Source organism: Convolutriloba macropyga, chromosome 6 (genome assembly GCF_964194025.1).
Source record: "Convolutriloba macropyga chromosome 6, txConMacr16.3, whole genome shotgun sequence".
NCBI classification, from domain to species: domain Eukaryota; kingdom Metazoa; phylum Xenacoelomorpha; order Acoela; family Convolutidae; genus Convolutriloba; species Convolutriloba macropyga.
Genome location: NC_134473.1, coordinates 17,284,707 through 17,307,772, shown reverse-complemented (window position 1 = coordinate 17,307,772; position 23,066 = coordinate 17,284,707). Strand labels below are relative to the sequence as shown.

General features: G+C 31.3%; 1 protein-coding gene across 1 annotated transcript in view; it reads left to right on the top strand.

Annotated features, from left to right (window-relative positions):
• The first annotated feature begins 1,522 nt into the window (after positions 1–1,522).
• The window catches only part of LOC142341531 (uncharacterized), a 114,972-nt gene continuing 93,428 nt past the window's right edge, over positions 1,523–23,066 (top strand). The window contains exon 1 of the mRNA XM_075392532.1: positions 1,523–2,383. The gene's annotated coding sequence lies outside the window, so the exon portion shown is untranslated. The remainder of the gene's footprint in view (positions 2,384–23,066) is intronic.

The following is a 23,066-nucleotide window of genomic DNA, read 5'->3' as shown; positions in this document are numbered from 1 at the left end:
TAAGTGACCATTTGTGAAGATATGAGACCCTCTCAGTATAAAAAGCTAACTTAATACAGATCAAGTTGTTTCAGAAGTCACGAGACAATTAATTCTTCCGCAACAATGCTTACTCTTCCCAGAGTTTTAACGTTTCCACCAAACCAGCACTGCCTAATTTCTGGAAAGCAAGCCAAAACGGTTTTGCCAATTCATCCATGCAAAATCACCATATGTTATTCAGTTAGTTTTCAAAACTTAATCCTCAATTCACCGAATGATCTTTATTTCGAATTTTAAGTTAAGCTCCGACCTTGTTTCATTTGATTTCAAATTCACTTCCTATTATTGATGATTATACCGTAAGCGCATATTCGCATAAAATGCTTGCATTCTTGTGTAGAAAGCAAAACGAACAGAAAGACTATAATCATCATTTAGAAACTCAGTTGTAGATGTAATAAAATGATGTCCGGAAATCGCTATAAAATAATTTAATAGGTTAAGGCCGTCAAATATTGAGTATCAATTACAGTTTAAGACTGACATTTCGGTCAATTGAATTGTCGGCACTGAACTATTAATATCTTCCCCTTTAACTATCTATCTTACCGTTTTATTTACGCCTTATAGCATAACAGCGGTTCATTTTCTACTTAAGGTCAATGTTAGGCGAAACGGAGACAAAAGCTCAGCCAGCATAATAAGTTGTATAGGGGAAAATTGCCTTAATTGGGCATAATTGAATGCCTCGACAATGTCTATAATTTACCATAGCTGGAAAATTTTTCCTAACTCGTTTTGTACGGCGTTGGACAAAATTTAGAAGCTCGGTTTACGATCTATACTTCAATTCGGCTAAACCAGCGTAGGTTTATTGAGAAACATTTGAACAATTTCTCTTTGTTAATGACATTCCACTAGTATAGCTTGTTTGGTATACTGATACTTAAGCAGAAAAATTGAATGGAACTAATCGGTCGATTGTTTTGGCAAGCGAATAGAAAGAGAGGAAAACAATGACACAATTTTTTAATTTCAAAGTACTCTAAAATGCATTTATCTTGATTACTTATTAATCAATTGAATTAAAAACGAAGATTGGACTACTACAGACTTGCTAAAAATAAAATGTGCAGTTCATTTTGAGTTTTGTTGAAGTATTTAGTTAAAAATTTGTCAGTAATACTTAAAAAAAATCTCAGATAACACAAAAAATCTCATTTGAAGGTACGATTGCGATTAATCGACAAATTTCTGCTCAATGGACAGTATGCTTGGAGGGTAGTTTGAATATAGTGGAGCGTTGGTTGAGTGTGTAGTGTGTGTTGTGGTGGTGACAGGCTTAGGCGTGCAACAGTGTATAATAATAGTGTATAATAATATAGTTGGGATCTGGAGCATGTCACGTCATTCATTGCCTGTACAAACGTCACAATGCCATGGAAAAATGAGTGACAGCTACACAAACACACACACATGCATACACACTCTACACACATACATACACATACAGCATAATAATACACATACTCTCTACAACTACCTATAATACTCTCTCTCTATCTCTCTATCTCATTCTCTCTCTATCTCATTCTTAATGTTTCGCCTTATTTCGTTCTCTCTTTCTACTCTTTGGCGTCGTTTTCTCTACTTTCAACTAGTAAATACAAATCCCCAACTACACAGATAGATATAAATGTGAGCCTTGCCTTCCGTAGCCGTGCCTTTCGCCTCTCTTTTGCTCCCTCCCTTAATTCCCTAATATTATAATATGTGTTATAACTTAATAACAAACTACATAATAAATAACGCTCACATGTCATATATGTGTATGTTGTATGTTTGTACGTGTGTCTCTAATAAGTGTTATAAGCGTGGAGTGACTACTACTCTGTTTGTTCCTGCCTACCTTTACCAAATTATGGAAGCAATTGTCTTTTTTCTTAATTACATACAACTCCCATTTGTTTAATTGTCACAATCAAAGCTCCAAAATGGCTAAATTGAGTAAAACGTGAATTCTTCTATATCACCCCCTCCCCCTTCCCCTTTCCCCCACAGTATTTACCCCATCCTCCCCCAAACGTTGACGTTTTTTTTTCTCATTTTCAGCTTTCTTCGGGCGTTGTTTGGATTCCTACTTTGTACTTTTCCCTGTTTCGCCGTTTTACTCCTTGCTGTCAACATTTGTCAATTAAATGTTAGCGATTACTTCAAACGAGGAACAGAAACTTAGCTTTACTTTTTTTCTCCCATAGCTCAAGATAAAACGTTTCTATCTACATCATTAACTTGCTAGTTATGTGAGAAATAACTGAAATTAACAGCATTTTTGCATCCTTATTTCAACGTCATTAAATCGAAAAGTTAGCTTTCGAGCGTCCATTCAGAAAAAAAACAGGTAATGTTAACCTAAATGTTGATAAATTACATACAATTCATTGTTTTTACACTGTTTTCAGTTTATTTACGTAATAGCTAGAGAACGAAGCCCGACAATTGATCAATCAGGCATGAAAAGTAGTTCTCTAATTGTTTTAGATCACATGTCCGAATAAGCGTAAAGGAATAACTGTCATTAGTACCAATTTTGTCAGTAATTTTGAAGAAAATTTTTCGAACAGCATAGTTTTTCAAACAAAGAAATTTTACCAAGTTCAACAGCGCGCTCACAACAAGGCACAAAGTGTTACACGAGTTTGGAATTTGTTTTATTTATAGAGAAAGGCCAAAGTATGCTCAATTTACAATCAGAAAGCGCCCGCTAAAAACGAAGCGTTGCTAGAGTTGTAAAAGTTTATATGGTCTTACATTTCTTATCATCAATGTTCTAAATGGCCGCACATTGAAGTGTAGCAAAGCCCTTATTGGCGACATCATGGAACATTTTTGTCACCAATATTCTTTCCAGATGTAGCAACCCAACTGTGGTATAAGCTAACTGTAGAAGCAACTTGGTTAGCTTGATATACCACAAGCTGGGTTATTACACAAGTTTACCCGTTTTCAATTTTTTGCCATCTCATTGCGTAATGAATAAGGAACAGAATAGCAGCTGTCAGAGTTCTCCATCACTTCACACCTTTTTGCAATTACCCGATATTTGGTTTTTCAATATCTCAAAGCCTTAATGCCGGGGACCAACATTTTTCTCTAAATATTAAAATATTTTGTAAAGAGAATTTTGAGGAACAAAAACATTAGCGGTCACCGTTATCGTCTCGGAAAAAAGAAAACCAATCAGGAAAAAAGAAAACCAAATAAGAAAACCAAGAATTTCGATTGAGAATTTTTCGACAGAGCCAAAGCCAAAGACCTGTGCAATAGAAGCAAAATGACCCTAGCAAAAGTCTCAAATTTTCTCCAAATTATTGCAATTTCTCAACGATACAGCTTTTGTAATTTTTTCAGAAAGCTCAAATTCAAAGTTCGGGGGTTCGTTCATAGTTATAAGTTTTTTAAACAGCAAAACCCTCTTGGAGCAAAAAAGAAGAAGGGAATCACTGTAAAACATTTTGAAAATGAAATTCATCTCTGCAATAGTCCGGATCTTTTTAAACATACGACCGAGCCACTCACTGATGACAGCTCTCACAGCTTGCCAAAGCTATTTTGAACAAGAAGTATCTTTTTTAAGCAGTTATTTTCGCAGATATTTTTTTCAATTTTTTCATTGGATGCCAAAATTGTTAGAATACCATTAGAATTATGTAACATTTTGTTATAGTACTGCTAAATTTTATTATTCAGAATCTAATTTTCAGACCACTGTAGTGAGGGCTGGATTAAATTCTTGCAAGATTCAGGAAATACAAATCAGAACTTGCAAGCTTCTAAAGATACGAACCTGGAGAAAATATCAGCTTTTTTTTATAAGCTTCGCACGTTTTAATGCTAATAGAACTGGCTTCAAACCTGTAAATATAGAAGCCATTCTGTCTATGATCAAACATTTTCGCGAATCTGACAATTTTTATGCACGATTTTCAATTCTCAAAAAATTTGGTGGCAATTATTTGGGGGTAAACACACAACAGAATTCGCCTTTTTTATGTGAGAAATAACTGAAAATAACAGCATTTTTGCATCCTCATTTCAACGTCATTAAATCGAAAAGTTAGGTTTTGAGCGTCCATTCAGAAAAAAAACAGGTAATGGCGACCTAAATGTTGATAAATTACATTCATACAATTTGTATTGCTTTTACACTGTTTTCAGTTTTGTTACGTAATTGCTAGATAACGAAGCCCGACAATTGATCAATCAGGCTTTAAAAGTAGTTCTCTTTTTTTTATACATCATTTGTCCCAGTAAGCGTAAAGGAATAATTGTCATTAGTACCAATTTTGTATGTAATTTTAAAGAAAATTTTTCGAATAGCAGTTCTTCAAACAAAAAAATTTTACCAAATTCAACAGCGCGCTCACAACAGGGCACAAAGTGTTACGCGAGTTCGGAATTTGTTTTATTTATTTAAAGAGAAAGGCCAGAGGATGCTCAATTTACAATCAGAAAGCGCCCGCTAAAAAAGAAGAGTTGCTAGAGTTGTAGAACTTGATATGGTCTTACATTTCATAATATCATCAATGTTGTAAAGGGCCGCACATTGAAGTGTCGCGAAGCCCTTATTGGCGACATCATGGAACATTTTTGTCACCAATATTCTTTCCAGATGTAGCAACCCAACTGTGGTATAAGCTAACTGTAGAAGCAACTTGGTTAGCTTGATATACCACAAGCTGGGTTATTACACAAGTTTATTCGTTTTCAATTTTTTGCCATCTCATTGCGTAATGAATAAGGAACAGAATAGCAGCTGTCAGAGTTCTCCATCACTTCACACCTTTTTGCAATTACCCGATATTTGGTTTTTCAATATCTCAAAGCCTTAATGCCGGGGACCAACATTTTTCTCTAAATATTAAAATATTTTGTAAAGAGAATTTTGAGGAACAAAAACATTAGCGGTCACCGTTGTCGTCTCGGAAAAAAAACCAATCAGCAAAAAGGAAAACCAATTAAGAAAACCAAGAATTTCGATTGAGAATTTTTCGACAGAGCCAAAGCCAAAGTCTTGTGCAATAGAAGCAAAATGACCGTAGCAAAAGTCTCAAATTTTCCCCGTATTATTTCTCGCCGATACAGCTTTTGTAACTTTTTCAGATATCTGAAATTCAAAGTTCGGGGGTTCGTTAATAGTGATAATTTTTTTAAAGAGCAAAACCCTCTTGGAGCAGAAAAGAAAATATGCACTATATTTTAAGTTGTCTCCGCTGTTATGCATTATATTCGAAGATTTCAACTCACGCAAACAAAAATTTGAGCGTATGGATTGGAAGTTTCTAATAATTTCTTTGTTAGAATAAGCTAACATTTTAAAATGTCCATAATTTACCAAATTTTTATTCCCAAATGGGTTTCTGAAGATCGTGACAGATTTTATACAGAAAACAATTTTAACTGTCTTTTCCCTGTTTCTGCGCCTTAAATTAGTAGCGTTCTTTTCCGTAGTTTATCCACTGTTTCCAATCAAGTTTTTTTTATGTCTGATGAAACTGGGTAAAAAAGACAAAGATTTTTGAAAATCCATGAATTGAAAACGCATATAGAATGTTCATTAAACAAAGTCAAAAAGTTACGCAGAACAAAAATATTGTCTGTTCTTAATGGCATATTCATCCCTAAATTTTTTAGTGTTCGTGAAATTTTTTAAGAAAGAAAATTTTTTTATTTATTTTGCATGTCAATTCGAAACCTGTAAGCTCCTTGTTGTTTGCTAATTTGATAATTTTGTATGTGCGAAATTTATTTGCACTACGTCATGATCTATAAATACTCAATTTCATTTGCAACGATTTTCAACTAATTCACAGTTTATGACAAATTTCATGTAGATGTTCTTTTTTGAGACTCTTTAAAAAGGAAGCACTTCGTTGAAGAGTTATGAAGTCCAGAAGTCATTCAATAGCTAAGGCAAAATAATTTTCAATTTTGAAAATGGAAACAAGTGAAAAGTGCCATTCATTTTGAAAGCTGGAAAATCAAGCAGTTACATTTTTTTTCAGACATTCCAGTGGTTTTGTCAATTTTTCCCCGACAATTATTTCAGAAATATTGTTATTTTGTGGTAATTTCTTTGCAAAATAATCGACTAGTCATTTGTTTAACTTGGAGGATGTTTTATATGATTTCTGTTACTTTGAAAGAACGCAATTTCAAGTTTGAAAATTTTTTTGTAATTTTTTTGTAAAAGAATTTTTTTTGCAAAAGTTTGTAATTTTTGTTCTTATTTTGCGAAATTCATTTGCACAGAACCTTATTTATGAAAAATATAAGCTTTGAACTGGTTTGGCGCGTCATAGTGAAAAATATTATGATGAAATAGCAGAGAACAACGTAGTGCAATATTAGAGGTTTTAATGTTAATTTCGAAATCTATTTGTTCAAAAACGATCAAGATTAGTTAATTTTGCAATTTTTAAACCATTTTTTTCTGTTGTCACTGCTTGTGCTCAAAATGATTTGTTCTTCCGGTGTCTTCTGGTGTCTAATATGAAGAATTTTGCATTTGCTTTTGTTTTTTTAGTGATCAAAGAAAGTATTGTTTAATTGTGGGGTGATTGTATGACGGTTCGCTCTATTAGCAGTTGGAGCTTAAGTTGTTTGGCTTTGAAAACGTAAAATCTTTGTGGAGTTGAATTTTTGCATTTTCTCCATTCATGATAAATTGGTTTTCTTAAACGAACTGTTAAGAACCAATTATTGTTTCTTCTTGCTCATTTTTTTAAAAATCATTTTGTCTTGTTCTATTAACTTAGATACTGAATTTCATGTAATTTTGATATATGCTTAATCCTATTTCACTGCAATCCGTTTTTTCTTGTTTTTTTCAAATTTTGCAATGATTTTCAACTAATTCACAGTTTATGACAAATTTCATCTAGATGTTCTTTTTTGAGACTCTTTAAGAAGGAAGCACTTCGTTGAAGAGTTATGAAGTCCAGAAGTCATTCAATAGCTAAGGCAAAATAATTTTCAATTTTGAAAATGGAAACAAGTGAAAAGTGCCATTCATTTTGAAAGCTGGAAAATCAAGCAGTTACATTTTTTTCAGACATTCCAGTGGTTTTGTCAATTTTTCCCCGACAATTATTTCAGAAATATTGTTATTTTGTGGTAATTTCTTTGCAAAATAATCAACTAGTCTTTTGTTTAACTTGGAGGATGTTTTATATGATTTCTGTTACTTTGAAAGAACGCAATTTCAAGTTTGAAAATTTTTTTGTAATTTTTTTGTAAGAATTTTTTTGCAAAATTTTGTAATTTTTGTTCTTATTTGGGAAATTCATTTGCACAGAACCTTATTTATGAAAAATATAAGCTTTGAACTGGTTTGGCGCGTCATAGTGAAAAATATTATGATGAAATAGCAGAGAACAACGTAGTGCAATATTAGAGGTTTTAATGTTAATTTCGAAATCTATTTGTTCAAAAACGATCAAGATTAGTTAATTTTGCAATTTTTAAACCATTTTTTTCTGTTGTCACTGCTTGTGCTCAAAATGATTTGTTCTTCCGGTGTCTTCTGGTGTCTAATATGAAGAATTTTGCATTTGCTTTTGTTTTTTTAGTGATCAAAGAAAGTATTGTTTAATTGTGGGGTGATTGTATGACGGTTCGCTCTATTAGCAGTTGGAGCTTAAGTTGTTTGGCTTTGAAAACGTAAAATCTTTGTGGAGTTGAATTTTTGCATTTTCTCCATTCATGATAAATTGGTTTTCTTAAACGAACTGTTAAGAACCAATTATTGTTTCTTCTTGCTCATTTTTTAAAAATCATTTTGTCTTGTTCTATTAACTTAGATACTGAATTTCATGTAATTTTGATATGTGCTTAATCCTATTTCACTGCAATCCGTTTTTTCTTGTTTTTTTCAAATTTTGCAATGATTTTCAACTAATTCACAGTTTATGACAAATTTCATCTAGATGTTCTTTTTTGAGACTCTTTAAGAAGGAAGCACTTCGTTGAAGAGTTATGAAGTCCAGAAGTCATTCAATAGCTAAGGCAAAATAATTTTCAATTTTGAAAATGGAAACAAGTGAAAAGTGCCATTCATTTTGAAAGCTGGAAAATCAAGCAGTTAAATATTTTTTTCAGACATTCCAGTGGTTTTGTCAATTTTTCCCCGACAATTATTTCAGAAATATTGTTATTTTGTGGTAATTTCTTTGCAAAATAATCGACTAGTCATTTGTTTAACTTGGAGGATGTTTTATATGATTTCTGTTACTTTGAAAGAACGCAATTTCAAGTTTGAAAATTTTTTTGTAATTTTTTTGTAAGAATTTTTTTGCAAAATTTTGTAATTTTTGTTCTTATTTGGGAAATTCATTTGCACAGAACCTTATTTATAAAAAATATAAGCTTTGAACTGGTTTGGCGCGTCATAGTGAAAAATATGATGAAATAGCAGAGAACAACGTAGTGCAATATTAGAGGTTTTAAAGTTAATTTCGAAATCTATTTGTTCAAAAACGATCACGATTAGTTAATTTTGCAATTTTTTAACCATTTTTTTCTATTGTCACTGCTTGTGCTCAAAATGATTTGTTCTTCCGGTGTCTTCTGGTGTCTAATATGAAGAATTTTGCATTTGCTTTTGTTTTTTTAGTGATCAAAGAAAGTATTGTTTAATTGTGGGGTGATTGTATGACGGTTCGCTCTATTAGCAGTTGGAGCTTAAGTTGTTTGGCTTTGAAAACGTAAAATCTTTGTGGAGTTGAATTTTTGCATTTTCTCCATTCATGATAAATTGGTTTTCTTAAACGAACTGTTAAGAACCAATTATTGTTTCTTCTTGCTCATTTTTTAAAAATCATTTTGTCTTGTTCTATTAACTTAGATACTGAATTTCATGTAATTTTGCTATATGCCTAATCCTATTTCACTGCAATCCGTTTTTTCTTGTTTTTTTTCAAATTTTATCAATTCGGTCGGAGGCAGGATGTATTTGCTAAAAATGGTCATTTTTGGCACTTCAAATAATTGATTAGACCTCAGGTTTTCTTCAGTTGATTTTTTTTATCTGTCTTTGCTCCATATCCTCCACTGTTGTGCATTACATTCGAAGATTTCAACTCACGCAAACGAACAATTGAAAGCTTGGATTGGAAATTTGTAATCTGATCTCTTGGAGTCAAATTTTAATCTTTTTTGACTAAAATCTATGGCGATTTGAGATTTGTATGTCTGATGAAACTGGGTCAAAAAGTCAAAGATTTTTGAGAATCCATAAATAGAAAGTGCATTTAGAATTTTCTCCAAATAAAAACAAAAAAAATACGCAAAACAAAAATATTGTCTATTCCCAATGGCATAGTTGTCCGAAAATTTTCAGTGTCCGTGAAGTTTTTTCAGAAAGAAAACATTGTTTATTGATTTTGCATGTGCATTCGAAACCTGTAAGCTCGTTGCTGTTTGCTAATTTGATAATTTTGTATGTGCGAAATTTATTTGCACTACGTCATGATCTATAAATACTCAATTTCATTTGGAACGATTTTCAACTAATTCACAGTTTATGACAAATTTCATCTAGATGTTCTTTTTTGAGACTCTTTAAGAAGGAAGCACTTCGTTGAAGAGTTATGAGGTCCAGAAGTCATTCAATAGCTAAGGCAAAATAATTTTCAATTTTGAAAATGGAAACAAGCGAAAAGTGCCATTCATTTTGAAAGCTGGAAAATCAAGCAGTTAAATATTTTTTTCAGACATTCCAGTGGTTTTGTCAATTTTTCCCCGACAATTATTTCAGAAATATTGTTATTTTGTGGTAATTTTTTTGCAAAATAATCGACTAGTCATTTGATTAACTTGGAGGATGTTTTATATGATTTCTATTTCTTTGAAAGAACGCAATTTCAAGTTTAAAAATTTTATTGTAATTTTTTTTGTGAAAGAATTTTTTTGCAAAAGTTTGTAATTTTTGTTCTTATTTTGCGAAATTCATTTGCACAGAACCTTATTTATAAAAAATATAAGCTTTGAACTGGTTTGGCGCGTCATAGTGAAAAATATTATGATGAAATAGCAGAGAACAACGTAGTGCAATATTAGAGGTTTTAATGTTAATTTCGAAATCTATTTGTTCAAAAGCGATCAAGATTAGTTAATTTTGCAATTTTTTAGAACTTTTTTTCTATTGTCACTGCTTCTGCCCAAAATGATTTGTTCTTCCGGTGTGTTCTGATGTCTAATATGAAGAATTTTGCATTTGCTTTTGTTTTTTAGTGATCAAAGAAAGTATTGTTTAATTGTGGGGTGATTGTATGACGGTTCGTTCTATTAGCAGTTGGAGCTTAAGTTGGTTGGCTTTGAAAACGTAAAATGTTTTTGGATCCGAATTTTTGCATTTTCTCCATTCATGATAATTGGTTTTCTTAAACGAACTGTTAAGAACCAATTATTGTTTCTTCTTGCTCATTTTTTAAAAATGATTTTGTCTTGTTCTATTAACTTAGATACTGAATTTCATGTAATTTTGATATATGCTGATTCCTATTTAACTGCAATCCGTTTTTTCTCGTTTTTTTTTCAAATTTTATCAATTCGGTCGGAGGCAGGATGTATTTGCTAAAAATGGTCATTTTTGGCACTTTTCAAATAATTGATTGGACCTCAAGTTTTCTTCAGTTGATTGTTGATTTTTTTATCTGTCTTTGCTCCATATCCTCCACTGTTGTGCATTACATTCGAAGATTTCAACTCACGCAAACGAACAATTGAACGTTTGGATTGGAAATTTCTAATCTGATCTCTTGGAGTCAAATTTTAATCTATTTTGACTAATATCTATGGCGATTTGAGATTTGTATCTCTGATGAAACTGGGTCAAAAAGTCAAAGATTGTTGAAAATCGATAAATAGGAAGTGCATTTAGAATTTTTTCCAAATAAAAACAAACAAAAATTATGCAAAACAAAAATATTGTCTATTCCCAATGGCATAGTTGTCCGAAAATTTTTAGTGTCCGTGAAGTTTTTTCAGAAAGAAAACATTGTTTATTGATTTTGCATAAGCATTCGAAACCTGTAAGCTCAACTATTGGTGTTTGTTAATTTGTTAATTTTTGTGTGCGAAATTTGTTTGCACTACGTGATAATTTATGAATCCTCAAATTCATTTTCAACTACCTTCAACTAGTGCACAGTTTATGAAAAATTTCGTTTTGAAGTTCATTTTTGAGGCCATTTTTAAAGGAAGATTTTTGTTGAAGAGTTATCGATTGGTGTGTTTGATTGCAATATTCTCAAATACTGAATTAGAATGGCATATTGAGAGAACCGTTAAGTCCAGAAGTCATTCAATAGCTAAGCAGTATAATTTTAAATTTTGAATGCCAAAGAAAGTGAAAAGTGCCATTCGTCTTGAAAAAAAAGTTGGAAAATCAAACAAAAAAAGTGTTTTTTTCAGACCTTGAAGTGGTTTTTTCAGCTTTTCACCGACATTTTTTACAAGTATGGTTTGTTTTAAGTGATCATTTTTTCAAACTAATCGAATAGTGATTTGTTTAAAATGGAGACTGGATTATAAGAATTTTATGACGGTAAAGGAACGCAATTTCAAGTTTGAGAATTCAATTTTGATCTTAAATTGCGAAATATGTATGCACAGAACCTTATTTATATAAAATATAAAATTCGAGCTATATGGGTGCCTTACAGTGAGAAATAGTATGCTGAAGCAGCAGGGAGCCATGTAGTGCTATTGCAGTTACCTATTCAAAAATCTGACTGTTGACTGTTCCAAAATCTGATAAAATAGGTTTTTGTTGACTCTATTTGTGTTTGATATTTCAGGTTTTAATGTTGACTTCAAAATCTATTAGTTCAAAAATTATAGAGATTAGTTAATTTTGCAATTTTTTAATCTTTTTTCCTTTGTCAATGCTTGTGTTCAAAACTATTTGTTCTTCCGGTGTCTTCTGGTGTTTAATATGAAGACTTTTGCATTGGTTTTTGTTTTTTAGTGATCAAAGAAAGTATTGTTTAATTGTGGGGTGATTGTATGACGGTTCGTTCTATTAGCAGTTGGAGCTTAAGTTGTTTGGCTTTGAAAACGTAAAATGTTTGTGGATCCGAATTTTTGCATTTTCTCCATTCATGATAATTGGTTTTCTTAAACGAACTGTTAAGAACCAATTATTGTTTCTTCTTGCTCATTTTTTAAAAATCATTTTGTCTTGTTCTATTAACTTAGATACTGAATTTCATGTAATTTTGATATATGCTTATTCCTATTTCACTGCAATCCGTTTTTTCTCGTTTTTTTTCAAATTTTATCAATTCGGTCGGAGGCAGGATGTATTTGCTAAAAATGGTCATTTTTGGCACTTTTCAAATAATTGATTGGACCTCAAGTTTTCTTCAGTTGATTGTTGATTTTTTTATCTGTCTTTGCTCCATGTCCTCCACTGTTGTGCATTACATTCGAAGATTTCAACTCACGCAAACGAACAATTGAACGTTTGGATTGGAAATTTCTAATCTGATCTCTTGGAGTCAAATTTTAATCTATTTTGACTAATATCTATGGCGATTTGAGATTTGTATGTCTGATGAAACTGGGTCAAAAAGTCAAAGATTGTTGAAAATCGATAAATAGGAAGTGCATTTAGAATTTTTTCCAAATAAAAACAAACAAAAATTATGCAAAACAAAAATATTGTCTATTCCCAATGGCATAGTTGTCCGAAAATTTTTAGTGTCCGTGAAGTTTTTTCAGAAAGAAAACATTGTTTATTGATTTTGCATAAGCATTCGAAACCTGTAAGCTCAACTATTGGTGTTTGTTAATTTGTTAATTTTTGTGTGCGAAATTTGTTTGCACTACGTGATAATTTATGAATCCTCAAATTCATTTTCAACTACCTTCAACTAGTGCACAGTTTATGAAAAATTTCGTCTTGAAGTTCATTTTTGAGGCCATTTTTAAAGGAAGATTTTTGTTGAAGAGTTATCGATTGGTGTGTTTGATTGCAACATTCTCAAATACTGAATTAGAATGGCATATTGAGAGAACCGTTAAGTCCAGAAGTCATTCAATAGCTAAGCAGTATAATTTTAAATTTTGAATGCCAAAGAAAGTGAAAAGTGCCATTCGTCTTGAAAAAAAAGTTGGAAAATCAAACAAAAAAGTTGTTTTTTTCAGACCTTGAAGTGGTTTTTTCAGCTTTTCACCGACATTTTTTACAAGTATGGTTTGTTTTAAGTGATCATTTTTTCAAACTAATCGAATAGTGATTTGTTTAAAATGGAGACTGGATTATAAGAATTTTATGACGGTAAAGGAACGCAATTTCAAGTTTGAGAATTCAATTTTGATCTTAAATTGCGAAATATGTATGCACAGAACCTTATTTATATAAAATATAAAATTCGAGCTATATGGGTGCCTCACAGTGAGAAATAGTATGCTGAAGCAGCAGGGAGCCATGTAGTGCTATTGCAGTTACCTATTCAAAAATCTGACTGTTGACTGTTCCAAAATCTGATAAAATAGGTTTTTGTTGACTCTATTTGTGTTTGATATTTCAGGTTTTAATGTTGACTTCAAAATCTATTAGTTCAAAAATTATAGAGATTAGTTACTTTTGCAATTTTTTAATCTTTTTTCCTTTGTCAATGCTTGTGTTCAAAACTATTTGTTCTTCCGGTGTCTTCTGGTGTTTAATATGAAGACTTTTGCATTGGTTTTTGTTTTTTTAGTTGGCAAAGAAAGAATTGTTTAATTGTGGGGTGATTGTATTACGGTTCGCTCTATTAGCAGTTGGAGCTTAAGTTGTTTGGCTTTGAAAACGTAAAATCTTTGTGGTTCCGAATTTTTGCATTTTCTCCATTCATGATAATTGGTTTTCTTAAACGAACTGTTAATGACCAATTATTGTTTCTTCTTGCTCATTTTTTAAAAATCATTTTGTCTTGTTCTATTAACTTAGATACTGAATTTCAGGTAATTTTGATATATGCTTATTCCTATTTCACTGCAATCCGTTTTTTCTCGTTTTTTTTCAAATTTTATCAATTCGGTCGGAGGCAGGATGTATTTGCTAAAAATGGTCATTTTTGGCACTTTTCAAATAATTGATTGGACCTCAAGTTTTCTTCAGTTGATTGTTGATTTTTTTATCTGTCTATGCTCTATATCCTCCACTGTTGTGCATTACGTTCAAAGATTTCAACTCACGCAAACGAACAATTGAACGTTTGGATTGGAAATTTCTAATCTGATCTCTTGGAGTCAAATTTTAATCTTTTTTGACTAAAATCTATGGCGATTTGATATTTGTATGTCTGATGAAACTGGGTCAAAAAGTCAAAGATTGTTGAAAATCCATAAATAGGAAGTGCATTTAGAGATTTCTCCGAATAAAAACAAAAAAAATTATGCAAAACAAAAATATTGTCTATTCCCAATGGCATGGCATAGTTGTCCGAAAATTTTCAGTGTCCGTGAAGTTTTTTCAGAAAGAAAACATTGTTTATTGATTTTGCATAAGCATTCGAAACCTGTAAGCTCAACTATTGGTGTTTGTTAATTTGTTAATTTTTGTGTGCGAAATTTGTTTGCACTACGTGATAATTTATGAATCCTCAAATTCATTTTCAACTACCTTCAACTAGTGCACAGTTTATGAAAAATTTCGTCTTGAAGTTCATTTTTGAGGCCATTTTTAAAGGAAGAACTTTGTTGAAGAGTTATCGATTGGTGTGTTTGATTGCAATATTCTCAAATACTGAATTAGAATGGCATATTGAGAGAACCGTTAAGTCCAGAAGTCATTCAAATGGTAAGCAGTATAATTTTAAATTTTGAACGCCAAAAAAGTGAAAAGTGCCTTTCGTCTTGAAAGTTTGAAAATCAAACAAAAAAGTTGTTTTTTTTCAGACCTTGAAGTGGTTTTTTCAGCTTTTCACCGACATTTTTTGACAAGTATGGTTTGTTTTAAGTGATCATTTTTTCAAACTAATCGAATAGTGATTTGTTTAAAATGGAGACTGTATTATAAGAATTTTATGACGGTAAAGGAACGCAATTTCAAGTTTGAGAATTCAATTTTGATCTTAAATTGCGAAATATGTATGCACAGAACCTTATTTATATAAAATATAAAATTTGAGCTATATGGGTGCCTCACAGTGAGAAATAGTACGCTGAAGCAGCAGGGAGCCATGTAGTGCTATTGCAGTTACCTATTCGAAAATCTGACTGTTGACTGTTCCAAAATCTGATAAAATAGGTTTTTGTTGACTCTATTTGTGTTTGATATTTCAGGTTTTAATGTTGACTTCAAAATCTATTAGTTCAAAAATTATAGAGATTAGTTAATTTTGCAATTTTTTAATCTTTTTTCCTTTGTCAATGCTTGTGTTCAAAACTATTTGTTCTTCCGGTGTCTTCTGGTGTTTAATATGAAGACTTTTGCATTGGTTTTTGTTTTTTTAGTTGGCAAGGAAAGAATTGTTTAATTGTGGGGTGATATATGACGGTTCGCTCTATTAGCAGTTGAAGCTTAAGTTGTTTGGCTTTGAAAACGTAAAATCTTTGTGGTTCCGAATTTTTGCATTTTCTCCATTCATGATAATTGGTTTTCTTAAACGAACTGTTAATAACCAATTATTTTTTCTTCTTGCTCATTTTTTAAAAATCGTTTTGTCTTGTTCTATTAACTTAGATACTGAATTTCATGTAATTTTGATATATGCTTATTCCTATTTCACTGCAATCCGTTTTTTCTCGTTTTTTTTCAAATTTTATCAATTTGGTCGGAGGCAGGATGTATTTGCTAAAAATGGTCATTTTTGGCACTTTTCAAATAATTGATTGGACCTCAAGTTTTCTTCAGTTGATTGTTGATTTTTTTATCTGTCTTTGCTCTATATCCTCCACTGTTGTGCATTACATTCAAAGATTTCAACTCACGCAAACGAACAATTAAACGTTTGGATTGGAAATTTCTAATCTGATCTCTTGAAGTCAAATTTTAATCTTTTTTGACTAAAATCTATGGCGATTTGAGATTTGTATGTCTGATGAAACGGGATCAAAAATTCAAAGATTGTTGAAAATCCATAAATAGGAAGTGCATTTAGAATTTTCTCCAAATAAAAACAAAAAAAATTATGCAAAACAAAAATATTGTCTATTCCCAATGGCATAGTTGTCCGAAAATTTTCAGTGTCCGTGAAGTTTTTTCAGAAAGAAGACATTGTTTATTGATTTTGCATAAGCATTCGAAACCTGTAAGCTCAACTATTGGTGTTTGTTAATTTGTTAATTTTTGTGTACGAAATTTGTTTGCACTACGTGATAATTTATGAATCCTCAAATTCATTTTCAACTACCTTCAACTAGTGCACAGTTCATGAAAAATTTCGTCTTGAAGTTTATTTTTGAGGCCATTTTTAAAGGAAAAACTTTGTTGAAGAGTTATCGATTGGTGTGTTTGATTGCAATATTCTCAGAAACTGAATTAGAATGGCATATTGAGAGAACCGTTAAGTCCAGAAGTCATTCAATAGCTAAGCAGTATAATTTTAAATTTTGAACGCCAAAGAAAGTGAAAAGTGCCATTCGTCTTGAAAGTTGGAAAATCAAACAAAAAAGTTGTTTTTTTTCAGACCTTGAAGTGGTTTTTTCAGCTTTTCACCGACATTTTTTTACAAGTATGGTTTGTTTTAAGTGATCATTTTTTCAAACTAATTGAATAGTGATTTGTTTAAAATGGAGACTGGATTATAGGAATTTTATGACGGTAAAGGAACGCAATTTCAAGTTTGAGAATTCAATTTTGATCTTAAATTGCGAAATATGTATGCACAGAACCTTATTTATATAAAATATAAAATTTGAGCTATATGGGTGCCTCACAGTGAGAAATAGTATGCTGAAGCAGCAGGGAGCCATGTAGTGCTATTGCAGTTACCTATTCAAAAATCTGACTGTTGACTGTTCCAAAATCTGATAAAATAGGTTTTTGTTGACTCTATTTGTGTTTGATATTTCAGGTTTTAATGTTGACTTCAAAATCTATTAGTTCAAAAATTATAGAGACTAGTTAATTTTGCAATTTTTTAATCTTTTTTCCTTTGTCAATGCTTGTGTACAAAACTATTTGTTCTTCCGGTGTCTTCTGGTGTTTAATATGAAGACTTTTGCATTGGTTTTTGTTTTTTTAGTTGGCAAAGAAAGAATTGTTTAATTGTGGGGTGATTGTATTACGGTTCGCTCTATTAGCAGTTGGAGCTTAAGTTGTTTGGCTTTGAAAACGTAAAATCTTTGTGGTTCCGAATTTTTGCATTTTCTCCATTCATGATAATTGGTTTTCTTAAACGAACTGTTAATAACCAATTATTGTTTCTTCTTGCTCATTTTTTAAAAATCATTTTGTCTTGTTCTATTAACTTAGATACTGAATTTCATGTAATTTTGATATATGCTTATTCCTATTTCACTGCAATCCGTTTTTTCTCGTTTTTTTTCAAATTTTATCAATTTGGTCGGAGGCAGGATGTATTTGCTAAAAATGGTCATTTTTGGCACTTTTCAAATAATTGATTGGACCTCAAGTTTTCTTCAGTTGATTGTTGATTTTTTTATCTGTCTTTGCTCTATATCCTCCACTGTTGTGCATTACATTCGAAGATTTAAACTCACGCAAACGAACAATTGAACGTTTGGATTGGAAATTTCTAATCTGATCTCTTGGAGTCAAATTTTAATCTTTTTTGACTAAAATCTATGGCGATTTGAAATTTGTATGTCTGATGAAACTGGGTCAAAAAGTCAAAGATTGTTGAAAATCCATAAATAGGAAGTGCATTTAGAATTTTCTCCGAATAAAAACAAAAAAAATTATGCAAAACAAAAATATTGTCTATTCCCAATGGCATAGTTGTCCGAAAATTTTCAGTGTCCGTGAAGTTTTTTCAGAAAGAAAACATTGTTTATTGATTTTGCATAAGCATTCGAAACCTGTAAGCTCAACTATTGGTGTTTGTTATTTTGTTAATTTTTGTGTGCGAAATTTGTTTGCACTACGTGATAATTTATGAATCCTCAAATTCATTTTCAACTACCTTCAACTAGTGCACAGTTTATGAAAAATTTCGTCTTGAAGTTCATTTTTGAGGCCATTTTTAAAGGAAGAACTTTGTTGAAGAGTTATCGATTGGTGTGTTTGATTGCAATATTCTCAAATACTGAATTAGAATGGCATATTGAGAGAACCGTTAAGTCCAGAAGTCATTCAAATGGTAAGCAGTATAATTTTAAATTTTGAACGCCAAAAAAGTGAAAAGTGCCTTTCGTCTTGAAAGTTTGAAAATCAAACAAAAAAATTGTTTTTTTTTCAGACCTTGAAGTGGTTTTTTCAGCTTTTCACCGACATTTGTTGACAAGTATGGTTTGTTTTAAGTGATCATTTTTTCAAACTAATCGAATAGAGATTTGTTTAAAATGGAGACTGGATTATAAGAATTTTATGACGGTAAAGGAACGCAATTTCAAGTTTTAGAATTCAATTTTGATTTTAAATTGCGAGATATGTATGCACAGAACCTTATTTATATAAAATATAAAATTTGAGCTATATGGGTGCCTCCCAGTGCGAAATAGTATGCTGAAGCAGCAGGGAGCCATGTAGTGCTATTGCAGTTACCTATTCGAAAATCTGACTGTTGACTGTTCCAAAATCTGATAAAATAGGTTTTTGTTGACTCTATTTGTGTTTGATATTTCAGGTTTTAATGTTGACTTCAAAATCTATTAGTTCAAAAATTATAGAGATTAGTTAATTTTGCAATTTTTTAATCTTTTTTCCTTTGTCAATGCTTGTGTTCAAAACTATTTGTTCTTCCGGTGTCTTCTGGTGTTTAATATGAAGACTTTTGCATTGGTTTTTGTTTTTTTAGTTGGCAAGGAAAGAATTGTTTAATTGTGGGGTGATTGTATGACGGTTCGCTCTATTAGCAGTTGAAGCTTAAGTTGTTTGGCTTTGAAAACGTAAAATCTTTGTGGTTCCGAATTTTTGCATTTTCTCCATTCATGATAATTGGTTTTCTTAAACGAACTGTTAATAACCAATTATTTTTTTTTCTTGCCCATTTTTTAAAAATCATTTTGTCTTGTTCTATTAACTTAGATACTGAATTTCATGTAATTTTGATATATGCTTATTCCTATTTCACTGCAATCCGTTTTTTCTCGTTTTTTTTTCAAATTTTATCAATTTGGTCGGAGGCAGGATGTATTTGCTAAAAATGGTCATTTTTGGCACTTTTCAAATAATTGATTGGACCTCAAGTTTTCTTCAGTTGATTGTTGATTTTTTTATCTGTCTTTGCTCTATATCCTCCACTGTTGTGCATTACATTCGAAGATTTCAACTCACGCAAACGAACAATTAAACGTTTGGATTGGAAATTTCTAATCTGATCTCTTGGAGTCAAATTTTAATCTGTTTTCACTAAAATCTATGGCGATTTGAGATTTGTATGTCTGATGAAACGGGATCAAAAATTCAAAGATTGTTGAAAATCCATAAATAGGAAGTGCATTTAGAATTTTCTCCAAATAAAAACAAAAAAAATTATGCAAAACAAAAATATTGTCTATTCCCAATGGCATAGTTGTCCGAAAATTTTCAGTGTCCGTGAAGTTTTTTCAGAAAGAAGACATTGTTTATTGATTTTGCATAAGCATTCGAAAGCTGTAAGCTCAACTATTGGTGTTTGTTAATTTGTTAATTTTTATGTGCGAAATTTGTTTGCACTACGTGATAATTTATGAATCATCAAATTCATTTTCAACTACCTTCAACTAGTGCACAGTTTATGAAAAATTTCGTCTTGAAGTTTATTTTTGAGGCCATTTTTAAAGGAAGAATTTTGTTGAAGAGTTATCGATTGGTGCGTTTGATTGCAATATTCTCAGAAACTGAATTAGAATGGCATATTGAGAGAACCGTTAAGTCCAGAAGTCATTCAATAGCTAAGCAGTATAATTTTAAATTTTGAACGCCAAAGAAAGTGAAAAGTGCCATTCGTCTTGAAAGTTGGAAAATCAAACAAAAAAGTTGTTTTTTTTGAGACCTTGAAGTGGTTTTTTCAGCTTTTCACCGACATTTTTTTACAAGTATGGTTTGTTTTAAGTGATCATTTTTTCAAACTAATCGAATAGTGATTTGTTTAAAATGGAGACTGGATTATAAGAATTTTATGACGGTAAAGGAACGCAATTTCAAGTTTGAGAATTCAATTTTGATCTTAAATTGCGAAATATGTATGCACAGAACCTTATTTATATAAAATATAAAATTTGAGCTATATGGGTGCCTCACAGTGAGAAATAGTATGCTGAAGCAGCAGGGAGCCATGTAGTGCTATTGCAGTTACCTATTCAAAAATCTGACTGTTGACTGTTCCAAAATCTGATAAAATAGGTTTTTGTTGACTCTATTTGTGTTTGATATTTCAGGTTTTAATGTTGACTTCAAAATCTATTAGTTCAAAAATTATAGAGACTAGTTAATTTTGCAATTTTTTAATCTTTTTTCCTTTGTCAATGCTTGTGTACAAAACTATTTGTTCTTCCGGTGTCTTCTGGTGTTTAATATGAAGACTTTTGCATTGGTTTTTGTTTTTTTAGTTGGCAAAGAAAGAATTGTTTAATTGTGGGGTGAATTACGGTTCGCTCTATTAGCAGTTGGAGCTTAAGTTGTTTGGCTTTGAAAACGTAAAATCTTTGTGGTTCCGAATTTTTGCATTTTCTCCATTCATGATAATTGGTTTTCTTAAACGAACTGTTAATAACCAATTATTGTTTCTTCTTGCTCATTTTTTAAAAATCATTTTGTCTTGTTCTATTAACTTAGATACTGAATTTCATGTAATTTTGATATATGCTTATTCCTATTTCACTGCAATCCGTTTTTTCTCGTTTTTTTTCAAATTTTATCAATTTGGTCGGAGGCAGGATGTATTTGCTAAAAATGGTCATTTTTGGCACTTTTCAAATAATTGATTGGACCTCAAGTTTTCTTCAGTTGATTGTTGATTTTTTTTATCTGTCTTTGCTCTATATCCTCCACTGTTGTGCATTACATTCGAAGATTTCAACTCACGCAAACGAACAATTGAACGTTTGGATTGGAAATTTCTAATCTGATCTCTTGGAGTCAAATTTTAATCGTTTTTGACTAAAATCTATGGCGATTTGAGATTTGTATGTCTGATGTAACTGGGTCAAAAAGTCAAAGATTGTTGAAAATCCATAAATAGGAAGTGCATTTAGAATTTTCTCCAAATAAAAACAAAAAAAATTATGCAAAACAAAAATATTGTCTATTCCCAATGGCATAGTTGTCCGAAAATTTTCAGTGTCCGTGAAGTTATTTCAGAAAGAAGACATTGTTTATTGATTTTGCATAAGCAATCGAAACCTGTAAACTCAACTTTTGGTGTTTGTTAATTTGTTAATTTTTATGTGCGAAATTTGTTTGCACTACGTGATAATTTATGAATCATCAAATTCATTTTCAACTACCTTCAACTAGTGCACAGTTTATGAAAAATTTCGTCTTGAAGTTCATTTTTGAGGCCATTTTTAAAGGAAGAACTTTGTTGAAGAGTTATCGATTGGTGTGTTTGATTGCAATTTTCTCAAATACTGAATTAGAATGGCATATTGAGAGAACCGTTAAGTCCAGAAGTCATTCAATAGCTAAGCAGTATAATTTTAAATTTTGAACGCCAAAAAAGTGAAAAGTGCCATTTGTCTTGAAAGTTGGAAAATCAAACAAAAAAGTTGTTTTTTTCAGACCTTGAAGTGGTTTTTTCAGCTTTTCACCGACATTTTTTTACAAGTATGGTTTGTTTTAAGTGATCATTTTTTCAAACTAATCGAATAGTGATTTGTTTAAAATGGAGACTAGATTATAAGAATTTTATGACGGTAAAGGAACGCAATTTCAAGTTTGAGAATTCAATTTTGATCTTAAATTGCGAAATATGTATGCACAGAACCTTATTTATATAAAATATAAAATTTGAGCTATATGGGTGCCTCACAGTGAGAAATAGTATGCTGAAGCAGCAGGGAGCCATGTAGTGCTATTGCAGTTACCTATTCGAAAATCTGACTGTTGACTGTTCCAAAATCTGATAAAATAGGTTTTTGTTGACTCTATTTGTGTTTGATATTTCAGGTTTTAATGTTGACTTCAAAATCTATTAGTTCAAAAATTATAGAGATTAGTTAATTTTGCAATTTTTCAATCTTTTTTCCTTTGTCAATGCTTGTGTTCAAAACTATTTGTTCTTCCAGTGTCTTCTGATGTTTAATATGAAGACTTTTGCATTGGTTTTTGTTTTTTTAGTTGGCAAAGAAAGTATTGTTTAATTGTGGAAAGTTTGTATGACGGCTCGCTCTACTATCAGTTGGATCTTGAATTGTTTACCTTTGTAAACGTAAAACATTTGTGAAATTGTATATTTGCATTTTTCTCACTTTATGATAAAATGGTCTTTTTAAACGAACTGATAAGAACCAATTAATGTTTCTTCGAGCTATTTTTTTTTATTTTGCATTTCTCTATTGGTTTAGATAATTAATTTCATAGAATGTTGAAATATGCTCTTTCTCTTACATTTTTAACCGTTTTTCTTGTTTCTTGTTAAATTTAGTCAATTCGGAGGTAGGAGGTTTATGCCGGAAGTGGCTATTTTTGGCACTTTTCAAATTATTGATGGCACGTCAGGTTTTCTTGAGTTGATTTTATTCTGTCCTTGGTGCATATCCTTAACCGAGAGCAACATTTGCTCAAATATCCGACCATTAAATGTGCTAACACACAGAAAACATTTCCAGATACCCTTGTACTAAACGCGATATATTGTTTGTCGCCGTAGCTAATCAATCGGTAACAGTTGGCGAAGTCCAGTTTCTCGTTTTCTGACTTCTCCTTTTATTTGCAATATCAAATGTAACTGTTGTCAAAACATAATTTTTGAGGTATTTTGTAT